At 49.2% G+C, this 5,346-nt stretch overlaps 1 long non-coding RNA gene across 1 annotated transcript; it reads right to left on the bottom strand.

Annotated features, from left to right (window-relative positions):
* Window positions 1-334: 334 nt before the first annotated feature.
* Window positions 335-5,335, bottom strand: LOC117090007. Its single transcript, XR_004439851.1, has 2 exons — window positions 3,649-5,335; window positions 335-2,908 (listed from the first exon to the last, which is right to left on the bottom strand). It is a non-coding gene; the product is annotated as an uncharacterized LOC117090007 (long non-coding RNA).
* Window positions 5,336-5,346: the final 11 nt, after the last annotated feature.

The following is a 5,346-nucleotide window of genomic DNA, read 5'->3' as shown; positions in this document are numbered from 1 at the left end:
GAGGCCAACCCTTCTCTGCAGACCGGGATCCTCACTAGACAGAGGAGCTCCAAACCTGTCTATCTCATCCCATGCACCGACAGTGCCTGGCCTGGCTCCAAACTCCCGAAAGGAACTGTTTTATAGGGGACCAAAAAGGGGACACTGATGATAATAATAATAATAATAATGAAACAATATGATTAGGGGCATTACTGGATCAGAATATTCGTGATCTTTTTATAGTTAAATTGTTAAAAAATTTTTAACTATTAAATTAAAATTTTAAGCCTGATCTGTTTGGTAGCCCTGTAGCAGGGCTGAGGCACAGAGAGAAAGCTTTCCTTCAGCCAGATTGTCAGTCTCGCAATGATTTATTTTTGTTTTATTTGTGGATTTCTCAGTGGAGCCAGTTGTGGTTCCTCTTTGCACCCCTCGGGTTGACAGGCAATTCCTTCCTAGCCCAGGTCTCAGCTCTGGTTTAGTTTTCATAATTTGGGGGTCCAGGGAGCCAGGAGACTGGAGATAGAAAGCAGAAGTGCACTGGGGAGGTGGGTCTGCCTTGGCTTACCCCCAAATTTCCGGACTTCAGGTGCCTTGCTCCAGTCCCTGCCCCATCCTAGGCTCAGGATGCTCTATCACCCTACTAACCACTGAACCGGTCAAAGCCCAAGCTGCTGCAAGCCACCATGTTATCTCCCAGCCTGGCTAGGGTGCCTGCTAGCCAGCAGTGGCTATGGTGTTGTGCAGAGTGAGGGTGAGTTTTTGTATTGATTGCCATTCCGTTTACCTCAACAAGTATGTTTGGGCAACCATTCTGTGCCAGGCAGCAGACAGAGTCCCTGCACTGCAGGAATTCCTAGTCCTGTGGGCAGGGGTGTGTGGAGGGTGGCACATGGTGGTTACCCTGGTCCAAGGGTCTACACTCCCTTCCTAGCATCCTAGAGATCCTGGAGGCCAGGTTGGCCACTGAGACTGCGTTCAGGACAACTCCTTCACACATTCAATGAAGTTATCTGTAACTCCCTGGTTGAAAAAAAAAAACAAAAAAACTGGCAGTGGTGGGAGGTATTTCCCCACTGGGTTGGTTAGTAGCAGGGGAAGAATTGTGGAGCCCTGGCCCAGTGGCGCCTGGAAGGAGACTGACGTAAGAGTGGTGTAGCTGTGAGTGAGAGAAGTGAAATCTAGTGGGGTAAGTCCATGTTCCCTGCTCCTTAAGTCAAATTCTCCCTGAAAAGACCCAGGGCAGCACTGTTAGGAAGCTGAAGGAGTCCCTCTGTGCCCAGAGGGAATTAGGCCACTCAGGCCTCAGAGAAGGAGGGCGGGTGGTGAGGACAACCTCCCCAAGCCGCCATCAGAGCAGGTCCAATTCTTGCAAATTCACTCCTCAGTCCACCAGGTTCTGGTCCCATCCTACATCCCCACCAGGGCACAGGAGGCCCAGATAAAAACAAGCTTTATTTGGCCAAATTAACTCACTTTCCTGGATTACCTCACTTATCAGAAAGTGAAAGTACACCCCACGCTCCCCGCCCTGTCCCTGCCTAAACCTCTTTATCTCTGAAGCCCACTCTTTGAGACCTAAAAATTAGGGTTCAACAGAAACGTGCTAGGACTGCAGGAGGGACACGACAGTCCCTATCTTTCAGTGCACTAAAAGCCAAACTGAAGGCTGCTTCCTCGGTGGAGTGTCTCAGGGTGAGGTGGCAGGACTGTTCGCTGCTTCCCATTTTACAAGCTCCTTGTCCACCTTCTGCGCCAGCCCCTCACAAAACCGGTTCTCACCTTCTGGTGGGTACTGGTGTTTACCCCTTTCCTCCCGCTATCTGTTCAAACGGAGCCCACCCACCCTCCATTCACCTCCCTCCTTGAGGCTCCCTGAGCTGTATTTACCCTTTTGTAACTCCATCCCTCCATAAGTACACAACTCTGCTAGCCGGTTTCCTAGAGGGCAGATACAGCGTTTCCAGTTGGCCCTCTGCAGATATCTGTGAACAAGTCTTTCCCAGCTCCTACATATAAATATGTCTGTTCTGAGACAGACGGGCCTAAGTCCTAACATACACACATCACAAGATAATTACACCTTATATACATACAGATCTCTCTATAGAGTTATATTTGAAAGTGTCTATAACTCTAGAGAGAGATTGCAGCATGCACATATAGGACTATAATTATTTATGTCTATTTTTATAACTATGTAGTTATAAACAGATATGCCTATATATAGCGATAATAATATAGAAACGTCTCCATAGCCATATATGGCTCTAAGTGAATGCTCTAACTACTCTATTTCACAATCAATAAGTATATATCTCTTGATACATAATTCTGACAATATACATTTTTATCTATATAGCTGTTCAGAGATATAAATCTGTCAGGATATCAAATGTACATAAAGCCAGGTGGCTGTAAGAGAGTCGTATATTTTCCCATATATAAATCTGCTGTTATAACTACTGTATATGCACAAATACAATGGAAATAATTATATTTCCCTCAAACATAAATCTGTAAATACAACCACAGCACATTTAGGTACGGTTAGACATAGAGCAATATTTCCTAGACATCAGTCTGTCAATAGAGCCACCAGTGCCTCCAAACAGAGAGTTATAGAGGGAGTTATAAATAAACTCTCCAGATGTGAACGGATCAGTAGAACTAGATGTAAACATGACTCCAAGCCGTTCTTTCTTCTTCTTCTTCTTTGTAAGATATTCCTGAAGCAAGCCCAGTCATATAACAGGGTGCAGAGGTATCTGGGTACTGGTATTTTTCCCCCCAAGGAGGGTCGGAGGTCGCTGGACTTTGGGAAACAGAACAGGAGTGGGTGGGGGACAGTGCCCGCTCCCAACGCAGCCCAGAAGCCCCTTCTGTCAGTCTCCTGGTGGCTGAGAGCTCGGGCAAGTGGAGAGGCCTAAGGGAGAAAATGAAAAAGCAGAGTCTGGCTTGAGTCGTTGGGCCCTTCTCCGGCCTAAAACACTCTCAGGGAAGCCCCGAGCTGGCGTCGGAGCGGAGAGAGCCCACCCGGCGCAGAGGCTGGGGGAAAGGGGCTGCAGGTCGGGCTGCGGAGGCCGAGCGGAGTCGCCAGCCCGCGCCTGACCGCCCGGCGCCCCATCGCCCGGGGCCGGTGCCTTGCCAGCGGCCTGGAACACAAAACCTGGGCCCTAGCCCTGCGCTCAGCGCTTCCGCCCGTCTTATTTTATTGCTGTCTTGTCGGATTAGATATCGCAGCGTCCTCCACCCGTTGTTGTTCTCAAATGCGAAGGCACCCAGGGCTTTCAGTACCAGGGCTGGCTTTAAATAAGTGACTCAGTGGATAGTGTATTTCTCTTTTCAGACCAAATGGGTCACCGGCTACTGAAAAAGAATCCAGATCTCTGAAAGGGTTTGTGACAAATCTTTTAGAAGTTCTCACGCTCACTTGTTACGATGATTTTCTTTTCTTTTTTCTCTTTTAAAAAAGTTGGCTAATTTGTGTTTCTATATTCCTCTTTAATTTTATTTTTATTGGGGGTGCAATTGTTTTGAAAGGAGGGATTTCGTTAGACCCGAAACTGTGGGGCGGCTCCCTCTCTAGCAAACTTACTATCTCTACGTCTGTGACTGCCATCTCCCCCAAGTAAACAAACTAATTAAATGACCGGAAAACTGTACCTGGAGAGAATGAGGCAGATGTTGCAGGATCCGGGACCGAAGTCTTTGCTTCCTTCATGAAAAATCGGCTGGTCTCCAAGCTCGCGAAGGAAAATTCAAGGCGCCTCAACTCCTCCTTTTAAATTTTTAAATAAAGAGCCTAGAAAGGGACCTGGGCCTGCCGGAGCCCCAGCCTGGCTCACCCCACTCCCCGGCGGCCATAAGTGTTTTTCTGCTTCCGTCCGGGGCCCCGTCCTCCCGGGCATCTCTGCGCTCCTGCCGGATCAAGGCTGTGGTCATCGCCTCATTCATCTCTGCCCCTTGGCCTGACCCTGCACATTTGGCCTCCTCCTTAAAACAGGGGCTCCTAGAGAGTCCCAAAAGCCATTAACCATCCCCATATGTGGGATCCCTTCCCTGATCGCACAAAGCAGAAGCTTGAGAAAAAAAAGCAATAAAGACTGGTCTCCTGGCTCTCCTTCCCCTCTTCTGTCCCTTGTCTGGGAAAGGGGTTCCCAACCCCAGCCCCCCAAGAGCATATTGAGAAGCTTTCTTCCTCCCTTCCTTTCCTGTCTCCACCTCAGATGCTGTGATCCTGACTCCTTCCTGTCTCCACCTCAAAATATTTCCTCTTGCATTTTATTGTTATCCTGTTATGGAGGGACTGTTAACTACTGTTTTATTATTATTATTATTCATTATTTAGTGTTATTATGATTGTTGTTAGAGATTTGTTCACCACGTTCAGGGGACAGCAGCCTGGCCCAGGGGAAGCCTGCCTCTCTCTCTCTCTCTCTGTCTCTCTCTCTCTCTCTCACACACACACACACACACACACACACACTAACACGGTACACACACTCACGCATATATGCTCACAAATGCCTGCTGTGTTCAGGCCTCTGCACAGCAATCCAAAGAGGCAGGCATCCTACCCCAGCACGCAAACAACACACTGCCCACGCACGCCAGTATTCAGGCACAACACCACCCCCAGACCAACGCCAAAACCCACACGCACCGAGCTTGCAAGGAAAGGAAAATACGTAAAGAATCCCTTCTCTCCCACAACCTGGAGGGGCGAGTCAGGCCTCTGTCTCTTCCCCCTAGTCGCTTTCGCTTTCTCTCTCTTTTTTTTTTTCCTCCTTGTTTACAGCTTCAGAGAGCTCAAGGCCCATAAATCTTGAGGGGCCTACAGAGCGCAGAGCACATTTGTATGCATCGTTAGGACTCGCTAATACCTAAGCCCATTAAGGAGCGTGTATGCGCGTGGTTTCCGGTGTGTATTAACTTATAGTTAAATTCTGGAGGAAAGGGCATTGTGAATTAACATATACCAAATCCATCATGGGCTTTTGTCATATCAGATTAGTCAGTCATGGGTTTGGGGGAGCAACTTGCCTGGATCGGGGTGTACCCACCCTCCAAACTTTGTGGAGCAAGCCTGCGGGTCTTGGGAAACATGAAGGTATTCCTATCCAGCCCCAGTCATTCGGGTCCCCCAGGCCTAGCGGCTGCACACCTGCGAGATGGCGGAGGGACTGCAGACCCGGGTGCGGGAGGCCAGCGGCGGCGAAGGGAGGCAGGCGAGGGAGGCCCCTCCAGCGTCCTGCTGGGGTTGAGTTGGGGCGGCTCGGCCCGTGGCCGCTGGGTCGTCTGGTTTCCGCTTTCCGAAAGAAATGAGAGGAGAGGCAAGTGGAGTCGCTGAACTTTAATTAA

The sequence above is a fragment of the Trachypithecus francoisi genome, unplaced genomic scaffold, assembly GCF_009764315.1.
Source record: "Trachypithecus francoisi isolate TF-2019V2 unplaced genomic scaffold, Tfra_2.0 Lachesis_group11, whole genome shotgun sequence".
In the NCBI taxonomy this organism is placed as follows: domain Eukaryota; kingdom Metazoa; phylum Chordata; class Mammalia; order Primates; family Cercopithecidae; genus Trachypithecus; species Trachypithecus francoisi.
This window is presented reverse-complemented; position numbering and strand designations above follow the sequence as displayed.